This window comes from Sciurus vulgaris (assembly GCF_902686455.1).
Source record: "Sciurus vulgaris genome assembly, chromosome: 10".
Classification (NCBI taxonomy): domain Eukaryota; kingdom Metazoa; phylum Chordata; class Mammalia; order Rodentia; family Sciuridae; genus Sciurus; species Sciurus vulgaris.
In genome coordinates, this window is record NC_136470.1 from 130,392,310 (window position 1) to 130,411,941 (window position 19,632).

General features: G+C 42.2%; 1 long non-coding RNA gene across 1 annotated transcript; it reads left to right on the plus strand.

Moving 5' to 3' along the window:
• The first annotated feature begins 2,963 nt into the window (after window positions 1-2,963).
• LOC306638275 lies at window positions 2,964-19,390 on the plus strand. The gene is made up of 3 exons (XR_013757456.1): window positions 2,964-3,445; window positions 18,026-18,111; window positions 18,703-19,390. It is a non-coding gene; the product is annotated as an uncharacterized lncRNA (long non-coding RNA).
• Window positions 19,391-19,632: the final 242 nt, after the last annotated feature.

Genomic DNA, 19,632 nt, shown 5'->3' on the forward strand with positions numbered 1-19,632 from the left:
TGTCATTGGAACATCTTAAAAAACCCATTATTTCCTAGGACTCTTTATGGCTTTCTACTGTCCTGATTGTACTTTGCTCTGGGTCAATCCAACCATGGAAAACACTTTGGGGTGTTTGATGTTGCAACCGCGGCTGCTGAGAGCCATGTTCTAAAAACATGGTCCTCGGACCTCCGCCAGAGATGGTCCCAGGCCAGACTTTGGGGAGGGGAGGCTCTGAATCTCTAATGCTAGCAGCCTCCCCAGATGAGTCACACCCATCCTGAGAACCACTAGCCTAGACATTTGGTTTTCAGGGAACAAAGGTTTTCTTCTCTTAAGAGAAAACAATTTATATCACTTAGATTTATAATGACCTGGCTTGGTATGACTACACCATTTTCTCTTAACAAGCAATTAAGAGTTGATACACATCTCAGTCCACAAACTCCGGTGCATACAAAATCAATTCTCCCTCCTTCCTTCCCTCCTTCCCTCCCTCCCTCTTGTCTCCTTTCCCTCCCTCTTTCCTCCCTCCTCCTGGTGGATTAATCAACTGAAATGCTCATCATGAGCTCCCTTCCCTCTAGGAAGATAGGGTCTTAACTTTATTGTGTTATGGAAACTTCTGGAAGTCTGGGAAAGCCTGGGATTCCTTTTCAGAATAATATATTTTAGTGCATTATAGAAAATACATGGAGGTAGCAAGGAAATGCATTAATCTGAAATATTTCCTGAAAATTAAAAATCTGTTTCCAATGGTAAAAAGATACACTCAATTTTGTTAGAATAGTGGATATTCTTCTTTATGAATATGTTAAAAATAAGACCCGGAGATGTTTCTGGCAAATGCTATCATTTTGTGGGGCTGAGCATAAAGGGTATTTTGAGACATTTGCAACAACTCTGATGCCATAGGAAAGGGTTGGTGATTTCTAACGGTGACAGACTCTCCTTTCCTGCTTGCTGGGCAGCTCTTTTTATAATTGAGAGAAATAGTCAATATGAGTGGAAATTGGTTGAAATGAAGCCATTGTTTTTCTCTATCTGAGTTGTAAACATGAAGTTAAAGCTCTAATTCTATATGTTGAAAACTTCATCCATCAGTTCAAGGTCATCCTCTCCTCCCATGGAACGGTTCTAGTCCTAGGGCTCACCTAGTGCTAGGGAGTTTGTGTTGGACGTTTTCATTGTCCACTGTCACCTCCTCTGCTGGCACTGACGGAGATGATCACAGATCTCTCCTCAGATGTCAGTCAATGCTTGATTTTGTTTCAAAGCTCCCCTTCGGCCGCCACTGGTTCCCTCTGCTCTCTGTGCTGCTCTGGGGCACAGCACAGTCCTGCTGCTCCAGTGTCATGCTGGGCTGGAAAGAACGTCGTCAGGTACTCCAGAGCCTGTGCGCTCACAGGCCTGGATGGGTGGAGCCACTTTTTCTCTGGGAACTTGCTACCTTTCCCAGGGTGGTTCTCTGCTTGGGAATCCCACCAGCCTAGCTGAGTGTCTGGGCCATTCTCCCTCCGTGGCCCAGAAGTGACGGTGGGTAGGTGGCAAGATGAAGGGCACCATCCTCAGAGCTCAGATAGCACCTCAGCCCTCGGCACGCTCTCTTTTCATACTTGAATCTGAATTCTGTTCTAATCTTGTAGCAGGAGAGGGCACAGTCTTTCTTACTTATGGAGTATCAGTCTAAATATAGTCTCCTCCGGTCCTTTCTAACACCCTTCTCCTGTGAAACACTTTCTTGTTCTCTTTCCATTTGAACACAGTTCCCTGAGGTAGTGATCCTTATATCAGGGAAAAGACCCAAGTGAGCACCCCCGTATTGTCTGGGGTACAGCTAGGCTGCTGTAACAAAGAGACCCCAGATCCATAGGTGTGAAAGGAAGGGGCCAGCACGCAGGAGTGACTTGCTCTATGTGACCCTTCTAATTGTCAGGTTTGGGGCTGGGGTTGTAGCTCAGTGGCAGAGTGCTTACTTTTCATGTGTGAGGTCCTGGGTTCGATCCTCAGCACTGCATAAAAATAAAACAACAAAGAAATAAAGGCATCAGGTCCAACTACAACTAAAAATATTTTTTAAAAAATTATGCAAGTTTAAAGTCAGCCTCAGCAATTTAGTGAGGCCATAAGCAATTTAGTGAGACCCTGTCTCAAAATAAACAATTAAAAGGACCCAGAATGTGGCTCAGTGTCCCTGGGTTCAATCCGCAGTATAAATAAATAAATAAATAAATAAATAACAAATTCAATGAAAACTTAAAAAATAAGAATAAAAAATAAATCAGCATACTATGGTGATATAGGCACGTCAATGTTTATAACAGAACAATTTATAATATCAAAGTTATGGAACTAGCCCAGAAGCCTATCAACAGATGAATGAATAAAGGAAGTGTGGAGTTTTTCTCAGCTATAAAGAAGAATGAAATTTTGTCATTAGCTAATGGATAAATGGAACTAGAGAACATCATGCTAAATGAAACAAACCAGACCAAGACAGTAAAGAGTAGAATGTTTTCTCTCATATGTGGAAGTTAGACCAAAATAAGGGAAAAGACTGGGGAGGAAATCCCATGAAAACAGAAGGGCTATTAGTGGAGTAGAGAAAGAGGATTGAGGAAGAGGAAGGAGAGAAAGGAAAGTGAGAAAATGTGGAATTAAGTTGATCAAATTATCCTGTGTGAATATATGACTATACCATAGTGAATTTCATCTTCATGTATAGCTCTAAAGCACTGATAAAAAAAAAAAAAAAAAAAAAAAAAAAAACTCTAAATAAATAGAAGGAAGACCAGTGAAGTAGAAGCAAGGGAACAGGGGACATGGGGAGGTTACAGAAGGAGCATATACTGGGAACTGAAGTGGAGCAAACTATATTCCATGCATGTATGATTCTGTACATATTTGGTATATCTACAATGTACTAATAAACATATAAAAAAAAATTGTCAGGTTTTCCCCATTAGTTGTTAATTCATTTAACCTTAGTGACCTCCTGAGTATGATTGGACCTTGGTCACCCTCAGCTGGAAGGAAGGAGAGAGGAAGTACAGGTTTCATCTTGAGCCAAGGCACCAGGGTGACCCCTCTCCCTTTCCGTCATCTCCTGTCAGTGAGAACTCCGCTCCACGGTGACTCCCAGGTGCAAAGGAGCCTGGGAACCTGGTCCTCCCCAGACCATCAGATGCCCAGTTCAACTCTTGGAACTGGGAGTGCAGCTTTCAGATGCACAAAATGAGTTGGAATGGACTCGGGAGGGACACCAGCAGCTGCCACATGTCTGGACATATTTCCCTCCTATTTTTGGCCAGCTACCCCCAGTCAGCTATTCCCGCGATGGTTCAGCTCCATCATATCAATTTCTTCAAAGCTTCAGCAATATTATTCCAGCCATGTTTTCTTGAAGATTGAGGAGATGCTTGGGGGTTACGAAAGCTGCGTTCACTGCAGCTTTAAGAAGCTGGTGAGTGTCTTCCCGAGGGTCCCAGTGCAGAGGGGAGAGCTGCCCAGAGGGGGCCTGTCCAGAGGCGGGCGGCCTGCCAGCCTGGGAGGGAGGGAGGGCGGGCTTCCGCGGGGCAAGTCAGGGGCACAGCTGGTGGTGGACAGCGCTCCTCCCCTCGCCCCTGCTAGGACCTTCAAGTTCCTGGAGGAAGTCTCCTGTGGAACTCACACCCTCAAAAACTCTTTTCTCCACTTACTGGTATTTTTGGATTCAAGACACACTGAGTTTTGGGGACACAGTCACTTTTAACATGAAGGGAGAGACGGTGTCCTCCCATTGTGCTCTGTGACCACTCAGTTTGACACCTTCTATTCCCAGGAGCACAGCTGGGTGGCACTGGAAGGTCTGGGGGAGCTCTGGGGAGGGCAACAGAGGGGCCCCCGGGGGAAGCAACCCAAGGCAGCCGTGGAGCTTGGAGGAACTGGTGACCTTGTGCCTTGATAAGGGCTGGTCTCAACTGAGGGAGAGACTGCTGCTCCCGATGTTCACTCCAGAACTCCAAGGAGCAAAGGTGGAGCAGAATCACAGCAGCACTGGGTAGAAACTTGGTAGCAAGGCGGTTGACTGTTCCCCCTGGGACTCCACCCATCCGATGAGCTCTGCAGTGCTTAGGTTAGGTACAATGCATTCGCCTTCAGAGTTATCACAACACAACAGTGACAGAAGGACTTCTATTACTAAACCCCATCATTTAAGTTTTTCCAATTAAAATCTGAAAATATTTAATTTACATTTTACAAATTTATACTAAACAATGTGTCTCCCCGGTTCTAATCTGCAGGCCTTAAGAATTTTGCAGTCGTGGAATAAGGACAGCAATGCAAAGTGAGACAGTGTACAGTGGCGATTATAACTAAAACTAGAGAAAGACTAACAAATAGTCTCTCCTCTTTGGGACTCACAATATTATGCATTTCTTGTTTAGTTCATTGTGTTCACCATTTTTATTATAAATTATTATTATTAAATTGTTAAAACTGGAAGATGTCTCCAGATATTTATAGTTGGGGAAGTAGACAGTCCAGAGAGGTTAAGTGATCTTCCTGAAATCACACAGCTTCTTATTCCCTGTTAGTATGCCACTCCATTCTCTGCCGTGCATGGCCCAATGCCTTGTGCATGAATGGTGCCGTTGGAATCAGCCAAAATTAGCAAAATAGATTCTTATTTGTGTGAGATGAATTTTATATTGGAAAGTAAGTAGGACTAAAATCTTGTGAGAAGCTCTACTTAAATTTAAAGGCCCACTTTTATGTAAGAAAATAGGACTTGAATGCATCTTTTATTGGGTAAACTTAAACGGAAATTGTATTTAACGAACACTTATGTGGTTCTTATCACAGTGCCAGCCGTGGTTGCCAGCGCTCCACACATTCCACTCCTCTGGGCTTCACTGGAGGCCAGCAGCTAGGTTGTGTTATCCTCAGTTTGCAGGTGAGGGAAGGAAGCCATGGAGAACCAGAGACCGATTGCAGGGCCCTCCGTGAGCAACGGCAGAGCCAGGATTCCAACCCCCTCTGCCTGGCTGAAGCCAGGGTGCAGACTGAAAGGCTCTGTTTGCCCTCCCTCCACCCCCACCGTTGCCACTGTGCAAGGCTGGCTTTGTGCGGCCAGGTCACGGTCACCATGTGAGGCTCCAGGCAGCTGGCCCTGGCCCGGCCGCATCTTCAAGTCCTCGTCCACGCAGGACCCACCACAACCTAGCATGACACCGCTGATGAGGGCCCAGGACACTTGCCCAGCGGAATTCTGGGGCAGTCACAGAGACCGAGGCTCGTGCGGCTTTGCTGACACAGCTTGCCGTCCGGAAGAGGCCACTGTGTGGTTCTCTCTGAGTTTTGCAGAGGTTGTCATTCGTTCCGGGGAGGGTGGCGGGACTCCCTGTGTTCGATCCATGTCCTCGAATAACTTCTCTGAGATTTGAACGAAGTACAGAAGTGTTTAAGTTATCCTTTAGCCTTGCCAGGGAACAGAGCAGTGGCTGGAACCAGCTGCCATAAAAGGAAGCAAGCTCATTTCCAAAGCCTTTGCTGAAATGATGGCTTTACTCAAATTTCATATTTTCTTTGTAAGATATAAAAGCAGCCAGAGAGTCTTGGTGCAGATTGAGCCTGTTCTGTCTTAATGACATGTGAGGATTCAACAGTAGAAAACTGGGGGAGATTTTATATCTCAAATGTAATCTAGAAGTGGTATTTAGTGGGATAGCGGAAAATAGATTGAGAATAAGCTGTGGTTGTATCAAAACTTCAAAAAGAAAACAACAACTTTGAAATGTTCTTTGCTGTGATTGCTATGATATGCCAACATTCAAAATTCTTCTTTGAGTCATTCTGAACTCTGAGGCCTCTATGATTTGACCAGTGTAAAGAAAGGGGTTCTTCATTAATGAACCCTAATTTCTCAGGCACATTCCTATCTTGGGGTCGACTGCCCATCATCCGCCTCATTGTTTCACTGAGATTCAATAAAGGGAGCATCTTTTCTGTTATAAAAAGGCAATTCCATCTTTAAAGGCTGAGTGATTGTATACGGTTTAAATCAACCCTGAAATAATATTGGAAAGCAGATCAGATTCTGAAGTTAAAAATGGATATCTTGGGACATAGTCAACAGTTGAATGACAAAGGCCCACCTCCTGGGATTTATAGCCTGAAAGACTTTCATTCAATTTAGAAACAAATTAAATGGAAAGACTGGAGGAGAAAGAGCATCTCCAAACAATATATGGAGCTCAGATGCTCCCTATACGTTTTTCAAGATCAAAATACGAACTGAATCCCAATGAGGCGCCTATTGCCGTGTTGTACAGGGGGGGTGAGGGTTAGTTCTGGCCTCAAGAAGTATACAAATTAGATTAACTTAAGGAATTATCATGGTTTCTAATCTTTTGGGATCATGGACTCCAGATTGGTTAGTAGTGGATTCAGCTGGACCTGGCAGAAAACTACAATGAACTATGCCTTAAATAAGGGCTAGCTTATGTCTACCTTACGGAAACCAGGCAATTGGTAACTACAGCGTCACCTCCTGTGATCATCAAGGGTGTAGCCTGACCTTCGTTGTCCTGAAATGGTTTCTCATTCACACTGAAATTCTTGGAGATCTCTTGCATTTGTGTATCTTGTATAGGAAGCTCAAGATGAACAGATTGAACAATGACCCCAGTTCGGTCACTTGGGCCATTTATAATGAATGGGTCAAGGAGCAGGACAGCAGGACCCTAGGATCATGGAAGAAAGGAGAAGCTCTAATGCCTGAGAAAATGGTGCCTGGAACGTCATCTCCGCTCTCACACCCTGACCCTACAGACATTAGTGCTGGCCAGCAGCTGGGGTCAACAGTTTGAGTTGTGGTTATTTTCACTACCTGAGAGTAAGTTCAGAGGTAATAATTATTCATCAAGCTCAAGTGCAATGCACAAATGATCCATGTCCCTATTTAGGGGAGAATAATTCAGATCCTATGTGCAGAAGGGTGACCAAGTAGCTTTGGTACTTAAAATGATCAGAACAGAGCTCAGCTAAGGTCAGAGGTCTGTTCAAAACTTGTCCCAAGTCCTTGATCATTCAAAACTTAGAGTCTAGAAGTTCTGTCATATTTGAAAAAGTTATCAGCAAGCTGGGTACAGTGGCTCATGCCTGTAATCCCAGCAGCTTGGGAGGCTGAGGCAAGAGGATTACAAGTTCAAAGCCAGACTCAGCAACTTAATGAGGTCCTAACTGTTACACTGGGGATGTGGCTCGGTGGGAAAGTGCCCCTGGGTTCAATCCACAGCCCCCTCTCCCCGACCAAAAAAAGTTATCGGTAAAATGTTGCAAGACTTGTCCACAAATGACAAGCATGCTTAGGGCTAAAGAGGCTTCCATCATGATGATATCTCAAGTGTCCAGTGGAAATTCAAATGCAAGATACCAGTACATATGCCCCCAACACTCTTCTCTATTTATTTAAATTGACCAGTGAGTGTTAGGCATTAATGTAATTATTCTCTCCAATTCACGTCATGCGAACTTACTGTACTATACAGGATTTCACTCTCAATTTAGTTTTATCTTCCTGTTGTCCCCAATCCTGGTCCTCTCCTACACTATATTAGTGTGAGCACCTGTAGGATTGTCCTATAGGCATTTGCCTTAACATATTTGGTAAGTGTTCTCCAGTAAGTCTTTCTCCTTGTAAGCTGTGTGGGGTTATTTTGTGTGACCTGTATTTTAAATGACTAGAGACAGCACTCGGAAGATCTCCCTTCAACTTTTGGCAATGCTACACCATGTTTTAATTCCGCTCATGTTGCTGTTATCTCTGGTCCTTAGCTCCTCACTGTTGCCTGGGATGTCATAGCATGCACCCACGTCGCTTTACTGATTCCTTCCCTGAGGACGGATCTCTTGGGTTGCTCCAGATCCCCCCATGCTACCAACACTGCTCTCACCTAAGGTCTGGGAAATGTAAGCAATGCCTCTCAATGCAAAAGCTTCGAGCCCCTTGGGGCTATTAGTTTTATCATTTTCCTTAGAAGCTGCTCAGTGCTTTTAAGGCATTTTCAGAGATGAAATCACAAAACCTGCTGGAACATCAACAAAGCTTCTGACACAGTAGTTTGCAACAGGGGATGATTTTGATTTTGTTCTGCTCAGGTGAAGGGACATTAAGCAATATCTGGGAGCATTTTTGATAATCATGCCTGGGGAGAGCGTACCTGGCAATTGGTCCGAGGCTGGGGACACTTCCAAAAATCCCACCATGCAGGACAGCCCGCCACAGCCTCAACAAAGAATTATTGAATCTCAAATGTCAATAGCACCAGGGTTGAGAGACCTCATTACATCAGAATTATTTTTAGGTCGGCAAATGAACGTCCTTTGTACATTGTTTGAGTTTTGACCTGGTTTGTTTCTCTGGCTTCTGCTTCCTGGCTCAGCCGTGACACCGCCATCTCTTTCCTCATTCGTTCTGCTGTCTTTATTAGCTTTTGTCTTCTGGTCTATGTTGCTTCTTTAACCGTGGTCACCTCTTTTGTCCACTGCATCCTTGCAGACAAGTCCTACCTAGTGAATTGACTTGACTTTCCACCTCAATTCTTGCTACTCCTTGATATAAGGAAGCAACATTTCTTGCTGTCAAGTAACAACTTGCCATCTTGATTTTTTTTTTTTTTTTTTTTTTCCAGAAATGGGGATTCAACCCAGGGCTGCTCAACCACTGAGCCACATCTCTATCCTTTTTAAAAATTTTTTATTTTGAGACAGGGTCTCACTAAGTTGCTTAGGGCCTTGCTAATTTGTGAGGCTGACCTTGAACTTGGGATCCCCCTGCCTCAGCCTCTAAAGTTGCTGGGCATGCACCATTGTGCCAGGATAAATAATCTCTATTCTCTACTTCTGCCATTCTAATAGAACACACATTTTATTCCAGATGCAATAAGTAAACTGTCAGATACCTAGGCCTCCTTTTCAGTCACAAGGGACATATAAGCAGTAATTGTGGGTGAGTTATCCAAATGCTCCTTAAGAAGCAGAATTCCAACTATCATGTCCCTTTATAGTCTCCATCTTTTCTTCCTTACTTCTTCACTGAATGTGGATATCAGTATTGGAGTTCCACCAGCTGATTTCGATGACATGGCGACCTCGATGATGGAAATCAATGGTATGAGTAGTGGACTGGAGAGATAGAGTTTGGGTCTACAGTGGTTGTGCAATTCCACACCTGCCTGGGTCTCATTTTAAGACATTTTTACATGTGAAAGAGAAGTAATATCCTATCTTATTTAATTATAGTATAAGCATAACTCATGTGACTCCCCCCTACATAGAAAGAGGTGCTTTGTGCTGGCAAAATGAAGCTTTTGGTCATAGAAAATTAAATGTAGTAATCCTGGACCATGCTGGAATCATAAAAGTGCATTCTCCTCTGTGAAGACCTCCAGCCATCTGTCATCTTTGCCAGGTGGCAGTGTTCGATCTCACCTGCCTCCAGTACTTAAGATTCACACCATTTTAAAATTATCAACCTGAGCTGTCCACCATACAACCATCTTTTTTAGAAATATATCATTTCAGACGGCATTACCAATGTACACACAATAATGTCAATGTGTTATTTATGTATGAATATTAGCACAAATCCATGCCTCATGGTCTCAAAAAGACACTGACCTTAAACACTGGAGAAAACACCCAGTTTCCAAATTGACCGAGAAAATGGTCAAGAATCATTATTGGTTTTAAAAGATCATTCCAGGATGAGACCTTTTCTTTTTCTTTAGATGCCATCCTAAATTAGTTTCCATTATATTTGAAACTTCAGGAACAGGTGGGCATTATTTAAGGAGGCCAAACTGCCAGTGTTCAGGAGACCTAGGCCAACAGATGCGCTATGTCTTTCATTAAAGGCTTACGGAGTGATTGATGTGTTCATATTGCAAGATTTTCATCACCTGTCTCCATTCCGTCCTAGAAAAGGACATATATGGCAAAGCATGTATTATGGTGTAGTTGCATCTACATCTGTTCCTTACATTGAAAGGAGGTCATGCCGTTGTTGTTGAGGTCATGGAGAGCCAATATGATGGTGAATCTGTGCTTTTCCTCAATCATGATATTATGATATGCTGATATAATATATAACATATTATATATATATATATATATAAAATGTGATGTTATGATGCATTTCCTCAATCATAATATTTTTAGGAGACCAGTTGAACAAAAACATTATCAGGAGGCTTCTTATCCAGAGCTATCAGTCAGTTTTTTGACCAGATGACTAACCTGACAAAATATTACTTTACATAACACTAACAACGGATACCCAATAGGATGATAATTTGCACAAAGACATTTCAGAAAACCCAGGATGATCGTGATAACAATCATCTTAGGACCTTACAACTACTGAAGTTAAATCCACTTTGTAGATGTGGAAATAACAATGTTCCCCTACCTACGCAGTAATCCAGTCAACATGAAAAGTTCATGGCAGGCCAAGGAATCCACATCAAGGAGCTGTGGGGACGGGGGAGGGGAGGAATCGCTGCCTTAGTCCTTCAGAGTTTCTAGGCTGCAGTCTGCAGCATCGAGAATGACTTTGATTCCTCTGCGCATCTGCTATACTGGTACAAGGCTCTGGCCTTGGGGCATACTCTTAAGAGAGGGACATCTGAGTGAGTTAGTGCCCAGTCACCAGCATTTACCCAGGGAAGCTTTATGAATCCCTGACCAGTGTTCAGCATTGATTTTATTTATTTTACAGTTACTGACATCTGACTAAGGGTATGAGAGTAATTAGTTAATTCCTGGGACAGTGCTTGAAAATGGTGAGTGTCGGTGTAACGGACACTCTGTTAGGGAATACAGGTGCATGTATATATTTTGCTTGGATGGATGACCTCAAATCTTTAAACTTCTTGAGATAAACTTATTCTTCAAGATTTTAATCAGATTTCTTTGAATCCCAGCCTTTTTTTATCCTTCCTAATACCTCCAAGTGTTTTGGGGTCTTAGTTTACCATGAGTCACTTTAGTTTTGTCCCTTTTATGTTGTGAATTTCACATCTGCTCTCTCTGCATTTGTTATCACTGTGCTTGAACATCGTCACTCTTCCTTTATTTTCCAAATACAAGGAAATATGGGCTGAGTAACAGTTTTCCTGTTGGGAAACTGAGGTACAAAGTGCTTAGCTAATCTGTCCAACATAACCCACAGCCAGTAAGTGAGCAGGCTACACGGGGGTCTTGTTCTCAGGGACTCACACTCTGACCAGGCAGAGAATGGCTACAGAGTGTGGAGGCATTTTCCCTGGTAGAGCAAAGTCACTTCCAGCAGGAAAGGTCACATCACACGTGAGTCAAGATTTGAAACGTGGAACAGCACTCAAGGGCTGGAGGTAGGAGAGGTGGAGGGAGACCCTGGCATTATCCTGGGGCCCCGGCTCTGGAGAGGGGATGGTGCACACAAGTCGGAGGCTGCTTAACTGCAAGGTGACACACTAAGGAGTTGAGGTTCTACTCTGTGGGTGACAGGAGGATCCTGATGGAAGGCTTTTGAGCAGAAGCACAGCACAATGGATTTGTAAGCTGTGTCACTGTAACGGGCCCCTTGCTCCCTGGCGGTGGCCTACCCCCTTGCTGGAACTTGTTACTGATGTGGGGACGGAACAGGAGTCTGTGCATTTGTGAACTGTCCAATGCAAGCGCATTCATGTGAAGTAGGCCCCATATCTATAAAGCCATCGGTTCCTCCCCAACTGAAGGAGACCACCTCCTTCGCCTTCAGGTCCCTGGGGGTGTGACTTTTCTGAGATACAGAGGGCAGCTTTGACTCTGAGGCTCATTCCTTGGACTTCACTCCCCACCTTCCTGTGGGAGTGAATCACAGACCACAGAAAAGCAATATCATCCCTCCAACCACAGGCCACTCATTACGGAAGACGCTGGCCTTAGCCAGCGTAATCAAAATAGTCCTTATCCTTCAGGCTCTTAGGTATGCAAACCAGGAGCCATTTGCCACTTTCCTCCTTTGTGATGTCATGGAAATAAGGTCACCTGCCCCATACTATAGCAGTTAAAGGTATAAAAAGCTTTCAGTAGAAACTATTCTCATTTGTTCTGAGAAATAATGCTCTTATAAATATGGCGAAAATGCTCTCTTATAATTTGTTTAAGATGTCATAAAGTTTCTGTCAACTCTGCCCTTTCAAACCACAGCCTCAAATTCTAAATTGGACCACTGAGCAGCAATTATCTTAAAAATTTTCTAATCATTTGGTCATAAGTAACCTTTCCCCAAACAGTCTAATACCAAAAGAACTTTCCTTCAAAGGGAATGTTCTAACCTTTCATTTATATTATTTCTTTTCCCCAGGCAGGGGAAACTATCAGAAATGTACACAAGACTTGTAAAATGGAAATAAAATTACTTAGGAAGACTTTAAACTCATACTGAGTTTCTAAAATCATGGTTCTCCTCCAAGACTGACCTGAGGCAAAACGATATTTTAAGAAATATTTGAACATATCAACATTTGCAAAGTATCTCTTTCAACATCTGTTTTCAGATTTTATTCCCAAGTAGGACTATAGAGTCATATGTTACCTCTTGAAGGTAATACATTTATATTTTGAAATTAAATGCCATATCATAGGGTCTAGACTGACCCTAACCACGACTTGGATGGAATGAAGCAGTTGGGTTGGGTGAATTCTGCCTCTCTTTACCAAACACCAGTATGTCTGCTTTAATTAAGAAAGGGAGTGAGAAATCTGTAGGGAAAATACCTGTGTTCACCAAATGCCTTTGGACTTATACAGTCATTGCAGGTGGACCTGGGAGCCATGATATCAGTGAGCTCAGGAGTACAGATGTGTGTGGTGACTTGATTCTGGCTCACCTCCTCCACTGTAAGCTTCATAAGGATGGGGTGGTCTGTTTTTTCTCATTGTTATATTTTCATATATAGGTACAAAGTGTAAATCAGGTGCAAAAGTGTAACTCAGGATTTGTGGGGAGAATAAAATGGCCTAGCAGAAACATGGGAAGAAGGTGGGTTTCAGAGACAGCAGGAACTGAGGTAAATAATTTACTAATGATCTATACAGTCTTAGATGGTTTAACGTTTCCAAGATTTGAGTTCCTGACATAAAATCGAGGGCAATAGTACCTGCCTTCAGGGTTATGGGAACAAATATGAAAATAACAGGTGACACAGTGCTTGTCATGTCAGAAGTTCAATGACTATTGGCTCTCTATTCCTGTGGGACTGTCTTGGGGCTGGCTCCAGATGGGAGGGAGGCCCCTCCCCAGCAGTGGTACATTCTGGAGCCACAAGCCTCTTTATGCGGGGCTCTTCCATGGAGGAAGGATCTGGTTACGAGGCGTCCAACTGCTGACTTACACCTGGACATAAAATAAGAGAGACATGTCGAGGTTCAGACCTATCTGAACCTTCATTTGACTTGCGCCCAAGTATTGTGGTGACAGGAGCAAGGACACGGATATAAGTAAAATGATGAGCAGTCTCACCAAAAGCCCTGTAGGGAATATTACTAGCCCTGTAGCTTTGTTTAGGATATGATTCTAATGGGGAGGGGGTGGGAGAGATTCTCTCTAATGCAAGAGACCAAAGTCCAAGTCTTGAGTCCCACCTGCTCTGGTGTCCCAGGTGTGCAGGGGAGGACGGTGCCCAGTGACTGTCCAGTGGTCAGAGGTGGTGCTCTCCTGCTGACAGCACCCAGCACCAGCAGATTCCTGGCAAGAAGAAGCACTTCGGAATTTGTGTCCAAGTGGAAGCAGACGTTTTCCCAAGCATGTCTCCCAGAACTTCATTTCCTTTCAGAGGGATGGAGTCCAACCCGAACAAAAAAGTGCAAGACACAGAGGGATCTGGGAGATGACTGTGAACACAGCTTCACTGGGGCTGGAGAACTTGGGGCTCTGTAGGTGGCTGGCATTTTAGTTTCCAATTTAGGAAAGACTTGAGTAAAGAGAGCGGACTTCCAACCAGACGTCCCACCTGGAGCAACTCGGTTCTGCTACTTACCAGATATATAAATCTTATCCCTGCTAAGGTTAACTTCCTCACACGCAAGGTGGTGATGGTATATTTCCTTATAGGACAATTTTAAAATATCAAATGAGATAAAGTACACCTAGAGGGCAGTGAGCACGTTGAACTGAGTGCTTGGCCAGCGGGACTCGTGGAATTTGGCCAGCCTCACCACCAGCTAGCAGTGTTCACTTTGGTAGGTCTTTAATAATTGCTGACTCACTAGGTTTTTAACTTCATTCAACCTGGAGATCCTACTGATTCTCTGATCCATTTCCATCTTGCCCAGGCAGCCAAATGTCTTCCCATTCTGTCACTGTTTGGTAATTCATTGGTAGTAGGTATCAGTGGTTGTGTGACTGCAGCTTTATTTCTGGGGCAGCATTTGGGGTGAGCCCTTAATGATCCCAGGAGGAGGGGAGTCTATTGAATTCTGGCTGCATCAAACCAGTGAGGCTATTTCTTAACAGATTTTCTTTCCTTCAGAAAATCTGGCTTCATTATTTCTACAGCAAACTTGTGACCTTGATTCAGCCATTTATACTCTTTTGAGTCAATCTCCTAATTTATAAAGTGGAAGATATTGATGTATAGAAGGTAGGCGAAAATAAAAAAAAGTCATGGCTCAGTGCTGAGGGCCATCTTTTGTGAAGAGAATTGAGTTGGTTTTACCCTGAGATAGATCCTCAGCTTTAGCAAATGCTAAGCTTATAATAGTGTAAGTTATTAGAAATAACTTGGTACCCAGTATTGTTTTTCTTTGTCCTATGTTCTTTCTAAAGAAGCAAGAATATTTAATTGGGTTTCTTTCCAAGGTCTGAGCACACCTTGCCAGGAAAGAAAATTAAGAGACTTTTGTGGAAAATAAAGGGAAGAGCTTCAGGTACGCTGGAGAGCAGGAGAGATGTCTAATGGTGCTGTGTTCTCATGGGGCAGTTGTCCCACTCAACAATGAGGATGGAGACTGTAGGTCTCAGGTACCCCATGCTGGGGTGCAGGGTGCAGAATCTTGAGGGAACAACTGTGTGGGTGGGCAGAGGGCTGGTCCCCAGGCTGAGAAAAGTTGTCCCCTGTGAAGTTTGGTGGAAAGGGCATGGAGTCACAGTCCCCAAAAGGGTTTTGTGAGGCCTGATGAGTGAGAATCCTCATCATTGACAGATACTGGATGCACGGTTTTTATCCTTGCAGTTAAAGTCCTAGTGCAATCGATTTGAGGATGAGGAAATCATGGATATTTATGATATTGAGCGAGTTGTTGCCTTGGTCAAGAGAGGCAGAATTTCAGTCAAGTTATTAAAAATGAAGAAATGTAAAATGCAGTACACGTTAATGGCTGTTGAACAATTTACACACATGACAGTCTATCTCATCCTGGGATAAAGAACTGCTCCTTTTGCAAGTCATTCACCTGCTTAAGTGAACTCCGCTCATGAAGCACTTTATTATTTTGATGATGGGAAAGTTTTCGTAAAAGCAGAAACATAAAACAGGCAAAAATATCAAATCATTATCTTAGATTCAGAAACAATCTAAAGAGAGTGAGTAAAGTGTGACATATTAATGTCACAGAATTCAGCCCCAGTGCTCCTGAACTATAGTGTGCATCTAAATCACTCAGGGATCTTGCTAAAGTTTAGATTTTGATTGTGGGGGCTGGGGACATTCCCGGGGCCCTGAGTTTCTGACCTTTGCCCAGGTGATGCTGAGGTTGCAGTACCCCAGACATCACCTTGAGTGGGGCGTGCCACCCAACAGCCTAAGGGACCCACAGTCACACTCGTCAACATGAATGAGACTCAAACAGGTAAGATTGAGCTTTGCAGAAGGATTTGTAGAGCATGATGCAATTTACGTAAATTTAAATAATGCAAACCAGTGCTGTATGTTATTTATTGATGCATGACACTTATGTAGATGAAATATTTTAAAAACAAGCATAGGAATGAAAAACATTAAGTTCCTAATAGGGGCTAATTTGGGGGAAGGGAGAGAGGAAAGACTTTGAAATTACACAAGGGATTTTGAATGATCTTGCAATGATTATTTCTTAAGATTCTGGTAGGCACAGAAGTAGTCATATTTTTTTTCTATGTTTGCATATCAACAGTGGAACTAAAAGGTTGTGCATGCATATGTGTAAGAGTTAATGCAGAAAACCAAAAGAGGATCTGTATAAAATTTAGAATACCTTTCCTTGCTCTCTTTTATTTCTTTACTCGAAGAACAGATTTTACTCTTTGATAATTTGGAAGATGATTAAAAGACAGCAGTGTTATATTTGGAAAAAGAAAATAAATTTTATTTAATAAGAAATATGGCATTTTCCTAAGTATCTTTCACAGAGGTTTCTGCTTTTTCTATGACAGATAATTCTACACATCCTTAATTGTTAACATTTAAATTTTGCCAGAGAATAAATGTTGACATTCAGGTAAAAGAAGTGCTCATAACATATTGTCAAAGTATGTTATTTAAAAAACTCTTATTTTGTCATTAGTCACCTGTGGTATTGATGTACTTGCCAGGAAACATTTTGTTTTCTGTTTAGTTTTTCTATTTCTGTTTAAAATTAGTTTTATTTATTTTTTTCCTATTTTTACAAATGATGAATTTGCCTTTCTAATGAGCAAAAAGCTTTTCTAAAAGCTGTGATATTTAATTCTGAGGAGAATGTGCACTTCGAATATTTTCATTTATTACTGGTATTAGTGTCAATTGAAACAATCTGGAACACTACTTGATAATATGTACTAAGAGTTCCAAAACTGTTCTTGTTGTTTACTGAAGAATCTCTTCTGAGCATGCTATCTGGAGTTCAAGAAAATATTCACAAATATTTTTATCACAATATTATACAGAATGGGTAAAATTTTCAGAGTAACCTCTATTGGTTTGGAGGTACAGGAAGAAGATGCAAAGATGAGATTATGCATTTAAGAAATTTATTTGAGAAAACTTGTGTGAAGATAAAGGAGAACAGGGGTTTGATAAAACCCTCCAGACCAAGATGCAGGTCTGTCACCGGTGAAAAGAGAGAAGGGAGGAAGGATGGGGAGGTGGAGCCTCAGACTGCAGGCCTGTTCTTAAAAAGTTCTGCTATGTTGATGAGAAATCCTTGAACAGAGGTTGTAGGAATCCCACTTCGTGCCCACTCTGTATTCAGTGAAGTGAGGCTTGGGGTGTGCATCCTGGGAGAACCAAAGAAGCTGTTGTCAGGCTGCTAGTCAACCAGACTTCCTGCTGCAGACGGTCTCGCTATAGATCTGAGCAGGGCACCCCCTGACAGCCACCCAACCAATATGCTCCCAAGAGAATCTTAAAGTAAGTGAGGTGTTGGTTAGGGTAAGCTTCGTGATGTATTGGACAACTTTCATGGCATCATAAATTCTTGCTCATGTCACCGGCAAATGGGGTATTTGGGGAGTGACCTTTTGTGTGTTGATTCAACCCTGGGGGTTCTTTACAACTTCTAGGATTCCCAAGTCATCAACTCAATTCTCTGTATCCATCAGAGAGCTGGAAAAGAGAGCACAGGGATCGTGGAAGGTTTGAGGGGGGTCAGGCTCAGAAGAGCACATAGCACCCCCATCTATGTTCCATTGACCACAATGTAGCTAATTTGGCTTCAAGGGCACCTACAATTGAAGAGAAGCCATGGATACTATCACTTGGACCACCAATATCCTGTCATGTCTGGGATATATCCATCTAGTGGCACACTCTACACAGATAAGTATTTTGGGGGTGGGTGGATACTGAGGATGAACCCAGGGACACTAAACCACTGAGACACATCCCCAGCCCTTTTTCTTTGAGATAAGTTCTCTGCAAGTTGCATAGGATCCTGCTAAGTTGCTGAGGCTGACCTTGAACTTGCGATTCTCCTGCCTCAGCCTCTGTAGTCACTGGAATTACAGACATGTGTCACCATGCCCAGTATTTACAAGTATTTTTAACTTAATTAATTAATTAATTAATTGTGGTTCTAGACCTTGAACCCAAGGCCTTGCTCATTCAAGACAAGTGCCCAATCATTGAGCTACACTCCTAGTTTTAATTGTATTACAACCTACAGGTAAATAAAACCTTAAGTTTATATAAATAAGCCATATAAAATTATAAAAATGTTTATGAACTTACATGTAAATATATTCATATAAAATTATGATTATGTGTATATATAGATAAAGCCCAACTTTAGAAAACAGCTGATACCTATGTGGAGAAATAAGAAATATTCCAAAATACTAGAATGATTGTCTTAAAATATACCATCATGAAAAAATATTTTCAAGTTTTTATTTATGATTTTTTAAATCATTTATTTATTTATTTTTGGTACTGGGAATTGAACTCAGGGACACTTTACCACTGAGCCACATCCCCAGCCCTACTTTGTATTTTAGAGACAGGGTCTCACTGAGTTATTTAGCATCTCACCATTGCTGAGGCTGGCTTTGAACTCACAATCCTCCTGTCTCAGCCTCCCGAGCTGCTGAGATTACAGGTGTGCACCACTGCGCCTGGCTTTATGGTTATTTTTTGAAATAGGATGGTTGGTAAAGTTTTTCTTTTAACTTAAAAAATAAACCATTCGAACCATTTGTTATTTTCTAATCTTATTCTATGCAGTTCTGTAAATTGCTGTTTTACATTTTGTCCACAGAATCGATAATGGAAAATGTGACAGAAGAAACTCCAAGCTGCTATATTAATTATTGAAGATGTGCCTAAAAATGGGAAAGAGTAACCTGGGTTAGAGGAAACAAAAATATTTCAGCAAAAGAGATAACATGTAAAGGAAAATACCCTCTAGACACTTAGGATAGAAATATAGCAGAAATTGAAGTTTAAATTTCAGGATGTAACATTGGTCATTTTTTAAACAACAAATTTCATGTCATTTTAAAATTTGAAATGGTGTCACTGATTTTTGTATCTAGACTTCTTAAGATTTGATGAATTTTATACTGTTAACATGGAATAGTTCTGAGCACAGGTCTCTGAAGCATCAAGACATGTATACTCTGCTGTCCTGCCTGCTGCCCTGCTTCAGGTACAGTGGCTGGTGCCCACTAGTAATGCTCTGGCCTCCTCCGATGTCACAGTCTCTCCCTGTCGGTTAGTGCAGTTTAACTAAATCACAGCTTGAATGTCAGTCACTACTGCAAACGTTAAGCCTTCCCCATTAGCTGGGACTCACATCACTCATCTGCTTTAAAACACATACTTTAAAAGAAAGTAAAACAATACACATACGTACAACCTTACAAAATGCAGCAATTCCCATTTTAGAGTAAAACAATTTTTTTTTTTTTTTTTTTTTTTTTTTTGCTTAAATGTCCTGATAGGAAGTGAACAAATGGTAGATTTAGTTTTTTTCAAAACCAAGCTGCCATTTCCAAAATAAATCATTCAGACTCTAGGGTTCTTCTTCTATGGTGAGGTTTGCTTCTGTTCATTGGCTTCAGTGTAGGTGTCCAGATGGGACTAAACCCCTCCAAACTCTGCTTCTGATTGGAGTAGGGTTGCTGTAGCAGCTGGAGGGGCTTTCTGGGGAACTTGCTGGGGGTGATTTCTGCCCTTCAAATGAAGA